Source organism: Danio rerio, chromosome 11, assembly GCF_049306965.1.
Source record: "Danio rerio strain Tuebingen ecotype United States chromosome 11, GRCz12tu, whole genome shotgun sequence".
Classification (NCBI taxonomy): domain Eukaryota; kingdom Metazoa; phylum Chordata; class Actinopteri; order Cypriniformes; family Danionidae; genus Danio; species Danio rerio.
In genome coordinates, this window is record NC_133186.1 from 33356123 (window position 1) to 33371873 (window position 15751).

Sequence of the window (15751 nt, forward strand, 5' to 3'; positions counted from 1 at the left end):
CCTGGTACATAGCATATTTTCAAAGGAACTGCCTACATTTATCACAATCATGCACATATCATTGAATAAAAACAATAAAAATATAAAAACTTCATCCAAAGCAAAAAAATAAATTAATAATAATAATAAATAATCTGATCCTCATGTTGTTCCAAACCTGTAGTAATAAAAAAGAAATCAAATAAAATGCCGAAAAGACTCACTAGTTAACCCTTCACTATCTGTTTTACTATAATACGAGGAGTTCTTTTGAAAATGTGAATTTTTATGATAATTAATACTAGAGGATGACATTTAAAATATTGTCTAGCTAGCACATGCCCTTATGTCGTTACAAACTGTTGGGCTTTTCTGTAGCACAAAAGTTGGACTTAAGTTCGCTTCTGGTGTGCGACCGGATTTACAAAAATGTCCTGTGGTAATCCTGTGGTATTTCAGCAGTACAACATAAATTTACCACACAAAAAAATGAGCAAAGCTAAATATGACAGGATTACTACAGCACTTTCTGCAGTGAAATTTCACAGAAATTTACCATTGGATGAAGTATGTGGTTTCTCTGTTGTTTTTGTGTGGTAATACCAACACAGCTAAATATCACAGGATTGCTACAGCAATTTCTGCAGTACAATATCACAAGAATTAGCTTTTTTGTTCTGTTTTTTTCTAAAACATTTTTTTTTTTCTCAGTGCAAGGTAAAATCAGTATGTTCTGCATTTAAGTCGTTTAATTAAGAAATACCTATTCTTACAAAGTAACATCACATGCATTCATATTTATTGTAAAAACTTTTCAGTGTGCAAATGTTTGTGTACTGGAATAAATTTGCAATTGAAACAACAAGATGACCGACACCCTCCATTACAAACATTACCTGCGGTATTCTATGTGGTAAACCATCAAATGTTATGTGGTAACTGTGTACACTGTAAATGCGAATAGTATTCCTTACTATCAAAATTCTAGTGTGTTTACTTAATTTTAAGCTAATTGTTGAGTTTACTAGAAATGCATTAGTGTTGCTGACATAGTAAGGTATAAAGTTCCCATAACTAATGTAATTTGAGTAAAATTGCTTATAAGGGCTAAGCCATGCTGTTACGCATGCGTACTGGGTGGTGATTTCCCATCCCCCATCCCGAGTCACAACCAACCGCCACCCAGCACCGCCATTGAAGGACAGGATTTCATATTGAGAAGATGTACTGCTGTAAATCAAGGTAAACTTTTCGTTTTAATTACTACTTTGATTTTATTTGTATAGTATCAGTAATCTGTTTATTTCCTGCACTTTGTGAAATTGTTTGCTGTTTTGTGAACTAATTAATAGCCCATGATGTTGTGACTAAACGTTTTGACCACTGCACGTTATTTGCAATACTGTCTACTTTACTAGATAAGCTATTTTTAGCTGCTTAGTCCTTTTTAATAACTATTAATAATTTGTAAAGTTAGTAGTAATTTGTAAAGTGTGCGTTATGCTCTAAAAGAGCGGGCCGCGCCATTTTAAATGATGCACTGAGAGAGCAAGAGCGCGCGCAATGATCCGTTCAAATAGATGTAAAGTTAACACATAGCTGTAGGTCTACATTTTTAAAAAAGAAAACGAAACCTATTTATCCGCATTACAAATACAGTAACGTTAGTTATCGCTGAACTTTAGTGGCGCTTGTTGTGACGAAAATATGCGTGTTTTTTTAAAGATTTACTTTTATGAGATCACCTGCAGGAAGCAGGTGAGGAGATCAGCTGTGATTCGGTCCGGCGTCAGCGAGCGGCTCATGACCAGACCAGTCGTTTTTTTCTCCATGATCGCCGGGGCAGCAGCAGTTTTAACCCGCCGAGGCTTTTAGAACATTATAAAGCAGTTTCAGCTCAAAATGGACCCGTGAGTGTCGTAGGTAATTTAGGATTTCGATGCGATTACGATTTGTGTCACTGTATGAGGCAGATACATATTTACACATGATGCTAAAGTGTGCTTATGCTAACAATCCCTATGAAACTTAAAGTTAAACTTATGAAAATGCGAGAGATATTTAATTAACTCATTTATTTGTTTCATATGCTATTTGTCTTTTCTTTATGCCGTTTTGAAGGTTTATTCCAGTGTTGCCGTTACGTTATTGAGTGTTTTGTTTTGCTGTAATGACAAATAAATCTGACCAGACGCGACTGAATATGTGTGATGGATAACGTTAATGATGAAGTGGTATAACTCGTACAACCAAGCACAGAAACATCCCTTTGTTTGCTCAATATCACACAAAGGCATCAACAAGCCTTTGTTATAAGCAAACTTTCTGTAAAGAAACAGGCTTTGCCAAACCTGTTAGTTTGCATTTTAAAGAAGGTTTCACAAATTTTTAACAATTTAGGGCAAATAAATTTGAACAATTACAAGGTTGTTTAAAATGTAGCACACCATTAGAGTATTGTGAGTGGCATATTTGGTTTGTAATATCATTATACCCTTTATTTATTTTTTATTTCAGACTACCAGTTTGTGAGCTGATATGCAGTGGAAATGTAAGTTTTGCACTTACACATCAAAGAAAACTTTTTGAACAATACCGCACAAGCCATAGAACATATTCATGAATTGTTCTATTAACGTTACCTTGTCTCCATACTGAGTGTCAGGGTAATTTTAAATCGTTTAATGCATTAAAAGTACATTTAACAAAATTCTCAGCAAAGAACTGCATGATCAAGAATAGTCCGAATATTTTGTCCATTTGAATAATCATCTGAGGACTAGTTAGAAATAGGGTTGTTGTGTTGTGATACCATTAATTTATGTTACAATACTATACCAGCTGAAGTATGGTGATACCAAGTAGTATTGCAATACTGTAATTCATAACTTAAATCCATGAAATAAAGAAAAATGTCAGAAATAATATATTGTATATGTTATTATAGGCCTACTTGAATTTAAATAATTCCCTTATTGTTGAAAAAAGTATTTGCACATCTCTTCACCTAAAATGTATTCATTCCAGCAAAAAAAATACATTAAAATAAAGATACATAAAGAAAAAAGCATTTTTCCAACAAACCTAGGCTATATGAAGTGGTCAAAAATTGTTTCCTGTTGCTATTTTGGGTTTTTCATCTATCATACTTTTTTCACACTTATTATCGGATAAGAATCCAAAGTAATTCAAAATTTCACTTTATGAGTCATTCTTTTTAATAGATTGTCACGGTTGTTGTAGCTATTATATCATATTGACAGGAACAGAAATAAACGAATTCCGATTCAAAATGAACCATCACAAAATATGCAATAGGCTACTATAAAAGGCGCAAATTCTACAGTTTTACAACCTTAGAAGGCTCCATAGACTATTAAAATACAATGATCTATTGTTGCTGAATCGTGTAAGTATTTTAGTGACTTTTTCACATGCAGCATTATGTATTGTAGGCAGACTGTTAATGACAATACTACCGTTTACAAACTACAGTGGCACCGCCAGTATCTTGGAGCCATAGTATCACGATACTACCATAGTACCGGTAAACCGTGCAACCCTAGTCAGAAAGTTCAGTGTCCTTTTAAAGACATCAATTGAGACAAATATTTATTCCACTTTTAATGCGCATAAAAGTAAGGCACAGCAACAATGCCATGATTATATTTAATCGGGGGTTGTGTTTATTACTGTTTGGTGACAAGTATAGCTCATGCTTTTGATGACAGGCGCCGGGAGTATTTGGCAGCTTTTATTATTCAAGAACATTTAACTATGTCATGTTAAAGTGTAACATCTGTTGCTTAATGGCATTGCATTGTATCATTGCATGTGTTTCTGATTTCTGTTTTTTGTTTTAGAATTTCGCTTAGCCATGTCAATAACACTTTACGTTTTTGTGCACAACAGTGACATCCAGAAGGAAGTCATAGAGGAAACACCAGCTGATGCAAGTGCTGCAGAAGGTTTGTTTTCTTTTCAAAACTTTGTGTGATTTTGTGAATTTGTGTTTTTGAATGTTATTAATGACTAATAATGTTTTGATTGGATCTTTGCAGAATTCAATCGAATATCAGGAAGAAATGTGAGATCCAAGTTCTACGCTGCATTGGACACACACTGCTCGTTTGATTGAAATAAAAAAAAAAAAACAGGAGAAAATTGCAGAAGAAAACTAGAAGAAATTTTCAACATGTTAATTCAAAGGTATTTTTGTGACATCATCTTTGAATCATAATTTGCATTTGATTGCAATAAATTGCATTTGATGTTTTCATTGGGCTATAATGCATGTCTACCTGTCTTTACTTTTTCAAGGTCATCTGGCAGCAGTTCTCCGGGGTCTTTCAGTCCTTTAGAGGGATGAGTCTAAAGAAATTTTCAGGATGTGTTTTGTAAGTAGTATTATTGTTTCTGCTTTCTTAGACTGGAAATGAAGCAGTCATTCCAGTTTACTTCACTTATTAATAAAAATTTTCAATTTTATAAAAATAAAACAAATGCATTTAATGTAAGTATTTGAAAGTAAGAGGGATGTTATATTATGGCCTTTGGAGCAAGAGCATTGCTATGTTGCAAATACAGCAGCTTGTGCCGTCACAGGGTCAGTTAGCTTCATAGGCCAGTGAAGTAATGAATGCATTTCTTTAATTTTTAAACACACTTGTTTTGAAAAGGAGGAAGATTAGCTTGAAAAAAAAAATCTTAATAAGTGTAATACCTATGTAATATGTTGAGAGAAATATAATTTCAGTTGAAAGAACCTGCTGGATTAAGATGTAAAAAGATTGTGTTAAAAGCCACAAAGTCAAAGGTGCTCCGTATTATAACCAACCCTGTGAAGTCACCTGCTGTGGGATTGTAGATGGCTGCACCCTTGTTCTAAAAGCCATACTAAAACATCAATTTTCTTATTAAAAAATAGTTATTAATACATTTTTAAAAAGTGTGCTAAATAATGCAAACTTGACTCACTGCTTTAATCTAGCAAAACCAAATGCATTCATGAATCGGTTCCCAATTTATTAAGTTTTCCCTACAAAATATTTATACTGATTATGTATCACCAATTGGTCTCTCACACATTTGCATTTAATTTCTTGAAAATGTTTTAAAAGTACTTTTACTGCAGTTTGTTTTATTACATTACAGTGTTTCTTTAATTAAAAAAATTTATTGTTCCTTTAGAATAGTATCATGTTCAAGATACTGGAATTTAGTACCAATCTCTGCTGCAATTTTAAGCAGCAAATTTCATGCTAACATTTTAAGCACTTTTGAGCACATTTTTAAACAGCACTGTTTTGCCATTCTGTTCACATGCTTAACAGAAATGACACTCAACAATGCTCAAATGTTAGCAGGAAATGGATGTTTTTAAAATTACTATATGGATTGGTAATAAATTCCACTATCATGACAAGCCTAGTAGAAGCAGTACAGGCAAATCCATCGTGTTGGTCTACATTGAAGCAGGAGCACCATAGCAAGGCCTTCTTATAAGAAGCATTTGAATGTAAAATGTACTATAAACACAAATAGTCATGCTAATAAGCAACTAGTTAATAGGGTAATTGGTTCCTACTAAAGTGTTACTAAATTAAGCACAAGGAATTGTATTTTTTTTCACCTCTGCTTTTGGTCTCCTGGCCACTACAGGCTTTATTAGTGCCATTTAGAATATCAAACTTTACTTATTTTTCTTTCTCTATTCATAGGATGTAATTGTAGAGTCGGACTTCAGTGCAGAAGATGTTGGCCTGCTGACTGTCGTGTGTGAAGATGTCTAAAGAACCTCATTATGGATGCAATGTGGGCCTTTATACTGGAAGGAAAAGTGGTTATGGACTTTGCCACATGCAGTATGTCTCTTTTTTTGCTTTGATTTACACACTGAATTCGGACTACCCAAAGACTTTGAGCAATGCATTTGAATTTGTTCAACGTGTGTTGCTTTTGCTGGGAGGGAAGCGTAATGTGTTTTATTCGGCGAGTGCCTATATACTGCTGTGCTTTATGTTTAAAGGTTCAGGTATAATGGCATGTTTAATTACAAAGTGTTGCTTTTTAACATGTTGCTGTTTGCAGTGTTACATTTAGAACTGCAGCATTTTGGTGTTTAAAACAATTTTTTTTTTTACCAAAAAAGTGTATTGTGATTTATAGGGTTGTCAAAAGTATTGAGTTTGGTACCAATCGGTACTGAAATAAAAAAAAAAAGTCCATCCATTTCCCACTAACATTGCAAGAACTGATTGGCCATTGTGTTCACATGCTCAGTAGATATGACTGATTGGCTTTGAAGGTCATTATTTTTACCACACTTCACCACTGTTCACCAGGTGCAAAGATACAAAGACACTGGATAACTTCAAAGCACTGTCGATCAGTCGATTCATCACCAGATAGCCTATATTTTAGCTTCTAAACAAATCAGCTATCGACATGGCTTTGAAACACTTCAGTGTCTGTGTAACTTTGTTTGGACTCAGTGAAAAATGGTAAACCTATGACAGTCACAGCCAATCACAGTCATTTCTGTTGAGCATGTGAACACAGTGGCCAATCAATGGTGTTTAAGAACGAGCTCAGTAGCACTCAAATGCTGGTGGAAAATGGATATTTTTAATATTTCAGTATTGATTGATACCAAACTCAATACTTTTGACCACACTAATGTGATATTTTCTGTAGGAAAATCTAAACTACACAGTCTAACAAATTAGCTTTAAAGCTTAATATCTGTTCCTCTGTGAGTGTCTATATGCTGCCATGTTTAAGGTGCTGGTGCAATGGCATGTTTAATTACACTAATTCAAGTATCTTTTTTTCCAAGTGTCAAGTATTTAAAGTTTTTTTGATAGATTTTCAAACCTTTTCGAAAACTTGTGTTTTAGGGTTGAACATGTTTATTATATTTTTTGTCTGTATTGCATGTCTGTATCTGTATTGTTTATTATATTTTTTGTCTGTATTTTTTGTCTATATTGGTTTTTACAAAACTGTATTGTGTACAAGTGTATTGTGATTCTAAAATATCACAAGTGTATTGTGAAATTCTGCTAATTTTGTCAAATAAAATGTTTACATTTAAGACCTGTGTAATGTCATTACTTGTAGGTTGAACTACATATTTTATGTTCAGTTTAATTGAAGAAAATGTGGAAACCGATTGCACGTAGTTTCTTTAGTTGACATTACTTAAAATGGTGGATTAAAACAATGTTGAGACTACTAGCATTCAAGATGTTAACTGAACATGGTAGAACAGTATTAGTTAAATAGAGTTATTAAAGTAATCTTACTATAAAACCCTAAGTAAGATTACTAAATAATGACAAGTATGTTAACTAGAATTTTCTATTAAACTTACTTAATTTTTAACAGTTAGTTTACTTTATAAGTTTTAGTTTTCTTACTACAAGGCAATAATTAAACTTAACTTAAGATTTCCTTGTAAGTTTATATTGCAAAAATAAGGCAATCGGTTTCCAAACTTTTTTTAAGTAAACTGAACATGTTAGAATTTACAGTGTAGTACTTTGTTGTTTTTTGGGACGTTTTACCACATGATTCTGTGCTGTACAGTATGTGATACTCCTGTAGTATTCTTGTGGTAGTGTATCACTTTCATATTGTGGTAGTATTTACCACAGGATTCTGTTATACAATATGTAATATTCCTGGGATATTCTTGTGGTAGAGCGTGTGGTATTACAGTTATATTCCTGTAATATTTTTGTGGTAGCATGTGGTATTTCATGTGGTAAACCATCAAATGTACAAAACAAAAACCATGTGATGATTGTGTAGTACTTTGTTGTTTTTTTGGGATGTTTTACCACAGGATTCTGTGTTGTACAGTATGTAATACTCCTGCGGTATTCTTGTGGTAGTGTGTGGTATCACTTAAACATTTCTGTGGCACCACAGGATTCTGTTGCTTAGTATGTAATACTCCTGTAGTTTTCTAGATATATTAGATGTATATAAGTTCCTATTTAAATAGGGTATATGCCGAGCTAGTGCTGTTTCCATGCTGATACACTTCCGGTGACCTGTTATTGTGAACTTTTTTTCCATTTTATACGGTTCCTTATACAGCATCGATGTTGTAATGTCATTAACATACATTCAGTTAAATAAACTTTTGCATTTATTTAGTTGCTCAAGCGTAAAACGAGACAAAAAGCTGTTTACTCGCACGCGCCCGTCAGAATCGGCAGGCTAACGCAGAAGCTCCATTGAATATACTGGGGTAAAATATATTGCTCATATTATAAGGATATGGCGGGGGAAATGTAATTTAATGCAGTGCTTCTTGTACAATCTGAGACCCACTTTAAATCGGATATCACTCAGCTTGTGGAGATCGCTGATTTTGAAAGAAAACAGACCTTAAACGCACCGGATTTTGCATTGGCATTCAATTCGCCGGAAACGCTTAATTTACACCATGGATGCTGTAAAAGGAACCGTATAAAGTATCTCCGAATATTACACAGCACCAAAAATTTAAAAACATATATTAAATATATTTAATATATTTTTGTCCACAGCAGACGGCAACTCGCCCTGACGCAGATTCCCTCTAGTCTCTGTGGTCCAATCAGGGGAGCCCTCCTCAGCGCTCGCCATGACAGCGAGACAACAGTGACGTGCCTTGTAAAAATTTGCATATGCATTCCTATAAAGCTCGTGTGCTCTGTCAGCGAGGCGGCTTTAGAGCCCTAGGCAGGGAGAACACAACCCCCGAGGACCCTCGGGGAAACTCGGGCGGCCGGTAGTGGGGCCTCGCTGCGAGGGTTATGGTGGGTGGGAGTAGCGAGGCCCACTCATCTTCTATTTTAAACTATAGTTTCAAACTTTAGTTTACTATAGTTTGAAATAGAAACCATGGTAACTGTTATGATTAAACCTTTAGCAAAGAGCTTAGAATGACCAAGAGCAACAGACCCGGATTCCGCCAGTTTCAAGTGATAGCGATCGCTCGTCATTGCTGTCGCGATGGAAAGCAGCTGCTTTTTATTTATTTATTTTATTCAAAAAGCGCGTTATTGTTTCTCAAATTGTAGAGTGTCGCCTCTTGGTAATTCTATGCTCTTTGCTCCATGTCTGACTGTTGTAATGTTTTGCTTTGTTTTTCAGCTCAGTTGTTGAGCAAAGAAGGACTATTGAAGACAACAGTTGAAGACAACCGCGGGTTATATTCACGAGCGCGCGCATTATAATGTTTCCGGGCTGTTTTCTGAAAGTGTGTCTTGTTTAGATAAGTTTGCATGTCAAACTAAATAAACTATACTCTTTCTAAACACCTGTCTCGTGTTTTATTTGTCCTCTACAGCAATGCACTGTCATATAGGTCTGTTGAATGCATTTGTATGCAACATGGTTTGACAATACAGAAGTCTAACAAATAAATAGTTGTTATAAATGTACTTTCATTAGTCAACATTTGGTGTTATGGTTGTTTCATAACTATATTTATTATTATTCTGTATGTTTAAAACCAGCAAATTATACTATATATTTAACATGTCACATATACTTACTGTTATTTTAAAATTTGCCAAATAAAATGTCCTAAGACAAGAATGGGTGTTATTTTCGTTTTATGTCAACCTACTGTAGGTTTTAGGTTGACTGCAGCAGGTATAGGTATTATACACACACACACACACACACACACACACACACACACACACAAAGTGCTGCGGTGAAATGTGTTACTCTCTCCTCAATGCTGACCATGCAAAAAAAAAATATATATATTTTAAATGTTAAAGTTTAAAATAATTAAAAACTCAATTCTCAATAAAAAGTTACAAATAATTATATAAACAAAAATAAAGTCGGCAACACCGAAAAACCAAAGAATCCAATATTTTATACTTAAAAAAATCTCATGACAACAAACTTTTCTATTGTTTCTAATATAAATTCATAGGTGGAAACACAGCTCTGAAAAATACTTAGCAACAAACTCACAACCTGGGAGCTGACAGTGGAGCTTTTGTGTGTGGATGGTTAAGTGTATCATATGTTTTTGTGATTCCCTGTGATGATTTCTGTGCACATGTTACCTTACTGAGGCGATGGAATTTAATTTTGGCTTAGTTGCCAGAAAGATACATAAAACTGTTAACATCTGTACATTATGGCAGTATGCAATATACAATAAATGTAAGAAGTTATATGAGGAGGGGCTAACTAGCTAACAATGTAGCTTTCAAGTACACAGTTCAAGATAACAACAATATAACTTAAAACACAGCCTTATTTTAGAAACCCTCAAAAACATTTGAACACATTTTACTTACTCATTGTAGATTCTTATTTAAAGCCTAAAACATATCAGACTCTACATCTGAATTGATGGACAGAGAATGAAGCACACTCAGCAGTAAACAAATCAAACACCTGACTCCCTTAAAGGGCCAGCATTTTCTGAAAACTTTTTAAGACAGACAGCCTGTGGGAGTGTGTGGTGATGCCCAAATCATTGTTTTCAGCCTTCAAAATGCACGTCTAGCAACATAAAGCATCAGAGTGGATGGGACGGTAATGGTTGAACAGTAATTTGCTATTTATTGTCAAAGTTGTAATGAGTACATAAAATAAATTACTGTAATTTATTCTTTGCACTACACAATTTCATACAAAGTCTACTCCTTTTACAGTAAAATACTGTTTCCTTTTATTACATCAAAACACTGGCTATTTTACAGTTATTTACTGCACAATCTACAGGGTAACACTGCAGTTATACTAATTAAACACACCTGATCAAACTAAATCTAAAGGTAGTGTGTTGAAGCAGGGCTGGAACTAAATTCTGCTGGGCTGCGGCCCTCCAGGAGTTTGACATCCCTGGTACATAGCATATTTTCAAAGGAACTGCCTACATTTATCACAATCATGCACATATCATTGAATAAAAACAATAAAAATATAAAAACTTCATCCAAAGCAAAAAAATAAATTAATAATAATAATAAATAATCTGATCCTCATGTTGTTCCAAACCTGTAGTAATAAAAAAGAAATCAAATAAAATGACGAAAAGACTCACTAGTTAACCCTTCACTATCTGTTTTACTATAATACGAGGAGTTCTTTTGAAAATGTGAATTTTTATGATAATTAATACTAGAGGATGACATTTAAAATATTGTCTAGCTAGCACATGCCCTTATGTCGTTACAAACTGTTGGGCTTTTCTGTAGCACAAAAGTTGGACTTAAGTTCGCTTCTGGTGTGCGACCGGATTTACAAAAATGTCCTGTGGTAATCCTGTGGTATTTCAGCAGTACAACATAAATTTACCACACAAAAAAATGAGCAAAGCTAAATATGACAGGATTACTACAGCACTTTCTGCAGTGAAATTTCACAGGAATTTACCATTGGATGAAGTATGTGGTTTCTCTGTTGTTTTTGTGTGGTAATACCAACACAGCTAAATATCACAGGATTGCTACAGCAATTTCTGCAGTACAATATCACAAGAATTAGCTTTTTTGTTCTGTTTTTTTCTAAAACATTTTTTTTTCTCAGTGCAAGGTAAAATCAGTATGTTCTGCATTTAAGTCGTTTAATTAAGAAATACCTATTCTTACAAAGTAACATCACATGCATTCATATTTATTGTAAAAACTTTTCAGTGTGCAAATGTTTGTGTACTGGAATAAATTTGCAATTACAAAAACAAGATGACCGACACCCTCCATTACAAACATTACCTGCGGTATTCTATGTGGTAAACCATCAAATGTTATGTGGTAACTGTGTAGTACTTTGTTGTTTTTTGGGACGTTTTACCACATGATTCTGTGCTGTACAGTATGTGATACTCCTGTAGTATTCTTGTGGTAGTGTATCACTTTCATATTGTGGTAGTATTTACCACAGGATTCTGTTATACAATATGTAATATTCCTGGGATATTCTTGTGGTAGAGCGTGTGGTATTACAGTTATATTCCTGTAATATTTTTGTGTTAGCATGTGGTATTTCATGTGGTAAACCATCAAATGTACAAAACAAAAACCATGTGATGATTGTGTAGTACTTTGTTGTTTTTTTGGGATGTTTTACCACAGGATTCTGTGTTGTACAGTATGTAATACTCCTGCGGTATTCTTGTGGTAGTGTGTGGTATCACTTAAACATTTCTGTGGCACCACAGGATTCTGTTGCTTAGTATGTAATACTCCTGTAGTTTTCTAGATATATTAGATGTATATAAGTTCCTATTTAAATAGGGTATATGCCGAGCTAGTGCTGTTTCCATGCTGATACACTTACGGTGACCTGTTATTGTGAACTTTTTTTCCATTTTATACGGTTCCTTATACAGCATCGATGTTGTAATGTCATTAACATACATTCAGTTAAATAAACTTTTGCATTTATTTAGTTGCTCAAGCGTAAAACGAGACAAAAAGCTGTTTACTCGCACGCGCCCGTCAGAATCGGCAGGCTAACGCAGAAGCTCCATTGAATATACTGGGGTAAAATATATTGCTCATATTATAAGGATATGGCGGGGGAAATGTAATTTAATGCAGTGCTTCTTGTACAATCTGAGACCCACTTTAAATCGGATATCACTCAGCTTGTGGAGATCGCTGATTTTGAAAGAAAACAGACCTTAAACGCACCGGATTTTGCATTGGCATTCAATTCGCCGGAAACGCTTAATTTACACCATGGATGCTGTAAAAGGAACCGTATAAAGTATCTCAGAATATTACACAGCACCAAAAATGTAAAAATATACATTAAATATATTTAATATATTTTTGTCCACAGCAGACGGCAACTCGCCCTGACGCAGATTCCCTCTAGTCTCTGTGGTCCAATCAGGGGAGCCCTCCTCAGCGCTCGCCATGACAGCGAGACAACAGTGACGTGCCTTGTAAAAATTTGCATATGCATTCCTATAAAGCTCGTGTGCTCTGTCAGCGAGGCGGCCTTTGAGCCCTAGGCAGGGAGAACACAACCCCCGAGGACCCTCGGGGAAACACGGGCGGCCGGTAGTGGGACCTCGCTGCGAGGGTTATGGTGGGTGGGAGTAGCGAGGCCCACTCATCTTCTATTTTAAACTATAGTTTCAAACTTTAGTTTACTATAGTTTGAAATAGAAACCATGGTAACTGTTATGATTAAACCTTTAGCAAAGAGCTTAGAATGACCAAGAGCAACAGACCCGGATTCCGCCAGTTTCAAGTGATAGCGATCGCTCGTCATTGCTGTCGCGATGGAAAGCAGCTGCTTTTTATTTATTTATTTTATTCTAAAAACGCGTTATTGTTTCCCAAATTGTAGAGTGTCGCCTCTTGGTAATTCTATGCTCTTTGCTCCATGTCTGACTGTTGTAATGTTTTGCTTTGTTTTTCAGCTCAGTTGTTGAGCAAAGAAGGACTATTGAAGACAACAGTTGAAGACAACCGCGGGTTATATTCACGAGCGCGCGCATTATAATGTTTCCGGGCTGTTTTCTGAAAGTGTGTCTTGTTTAGATAAGTTTGCATGTCAAACTAAATAAACTATACTCTTTCTAAACACCTGTCTCGTGTTTTATTTGTCCTCTACAGCAATGCACTGTCATATAGGTCTGTTGAATGCATTTGTATGCAACATGGTTTGACAATACAGAAGTCTAACAAATAAATAGTTGTTATAAATGTACTTTCATTAGTCAACATTTGGTGTTATGGTTGTTTCATAACTATATTTATTATTATTCTGTATGTTTAAAACCAGCAAATTATACTATATATTTAACATGTCACATATACTTACTGTTATTTTAAAATTTGCCAAATAAAATGTCCTAAAACAAGAATGGGTGTTATTTTCGTTTTATGTCAACCTACTGTAGGTTTTAGGTTGACTGCAGCAGGTATAGGTATTATACACACACACACACACACACAAAGTGCTGCGATGAAATGTGTTACTCTCTCCTCAATGCTGACCATGCAAAAAAAATATATATATATTTTAAATGTTAAAGTTTAAAATAATTAAAAACTCAATTCTCAATAAAAAGTTACAAATAATTATATAAACAAAAATAAAGTCGGCAACACCGAAAAACCAAAGAATCCAATATTTTATACTTAAAAAATCTCATGACAACAAACTTTTCTATTGTTTCTAATATAAATTCATAGGTGGAAACACAGCTCTGAAAAATACTTAGCAACAAACTCACAACCTGGGAGCTGACAGTGGAGCTTTTGTGTGTGGATGGTTAAGTGTATCATATGTTTTTGTGATTCCCTGTGATGATTTCTGTGCACATGTTACCTTACTGAGGCGATGGAATTTAATTTTGGCTTAGTTGCCAGAAAGATACATAAAACTGTTAACATCTGTACATTATGGCAGTATGCAATATACAATAAATGTAAGAAGTTATATGAGGAGGGGCTAACTAGCTAACAATGTAGCTTTCAAGTACACAGTTCAAGATAACAACAATATAACTTAAAACACAGCCTTATTTTAGAAACCCTCAAAAACATTTGAACACATTTTACTTACTCATTGTAGATTCTTATTTAAAGCCTAAAACATATCAGACTCTACATCTGAATTGATGGACAGAGAATGAAGCACACTCAGCAGTAAACAAATCAAACACCTGACTCCCTTAAAGGGCCAGCATTTTCTGAAAACTTTTTAAGACAGACAGCCTGTGGGAGTGTGTGGTGATGCCCAAATCATTGTTTTCAGCCTTCAAAATGCACGTCTCTATAATTAGCAACATAAAGCATCAGAGTGGATGGGACGGTAATGGTTGAACAGTAATTTGCTATTTATTGTCAAAGTTGTAATGAGTACATAAAATAAATTACTGTAATTTATTCTTTGCACTACACAATTTCATACAAAGTCTACTCCTTTTACAGTAAAATACTGTTTCCTTTTATTACATCAAAACACTGGCTATTTTACAGTTATTTACTGCACAATCTACAGGGTAACACTGCAGTTATACTAATTAAACACACCTGATCAAACTAAATCTAAAGGTAGTGTGTTGAAGCAGGGCTGGAACTAAATTCTGCTGGGCTGCGGCCCTCCAGGAGTTTGACATCCCTGGTACATAGCATATTTTCAAAGGAACTGCCTACATTTATCACAATCATGCACATATCATTGAATAAAAACAATAAAAATATAAAAACTTCATCCAAAGCAAAAAAATAAATTAATAATAATAATAAATAATCTGATCCTCATGTTGTTCCAAACCTGTAGTAATAAAAAAGAAATCAAATAAAATGCCGAAAAGACTCACTAGTTAACCCTTCACTATCTGTTTTACTATAATACGAGGAGTTCTTTTGAAAATGTGAATTTTTATGATAATTAATACTAGAGGATGACATTTAAAATATTGTCTAGCTAGCACATGCCCTTATGTCGTTACAAACTGTTGGGCTTTTCTGTAGCACAAAAGTTGGACTTAAGTTCGCTTCTGGTGTGCGACCGGATTTACAAAAATGTCCTGTGGTAATCCTGTGGTATTTCAGCAGTACAACATAAATTTACCACACAAAAAAATGAGCAAAGCTAAATATGACAGGATTACTACAGCACTTTCTGCAGTGAAATTTCACAGGAATTTACCATTGGATGAAGTATGTGGTTTCTCTGTTGTTTTTGTGTGGTAATACCAACACAGCTAAATATCACAGGATTGCTACAGCAATTTCTGCAGTACAATATCACAAGAATTAGCTTTTTTGTTCTG

General features: G+C 34.6%; 2 long non-coding RNA genes across 6 annotated transcripts in view; both read left to right on the top strand.

The window, feature by feature from the left end:
• The window catches only part of LOC141376630 (uncharacterized), a 93277-nt gene that overhangs the window by 54056 nt on the left and 23470 nt on the right, over positions 1–15751 (top strand). The window lies entirely within an intron of this gene.
• LOC137496711 (uncharacterized) lies at positions 1173–7073 on the top strand. 5 transcript variants are annotated; one of them, XR_012387216.1, is made up of 7 exons: positions 1173–1221; positions 1705–1902; positions 2497–2530; positions 3892–3947; positions 4041–4188; positions 4300–4376; positions 5700–7073. It is a non-coding gene; the product is annotated as an uncharacterized lncRNA (long non-coding RNA). The 5 variants fall into 5 exon arrangements; XR_012387217.1 differs by having other exon boundaries at positions 1705–1898; XR_012387215.1 differs by having other exon boundaries at positions 1705–1889.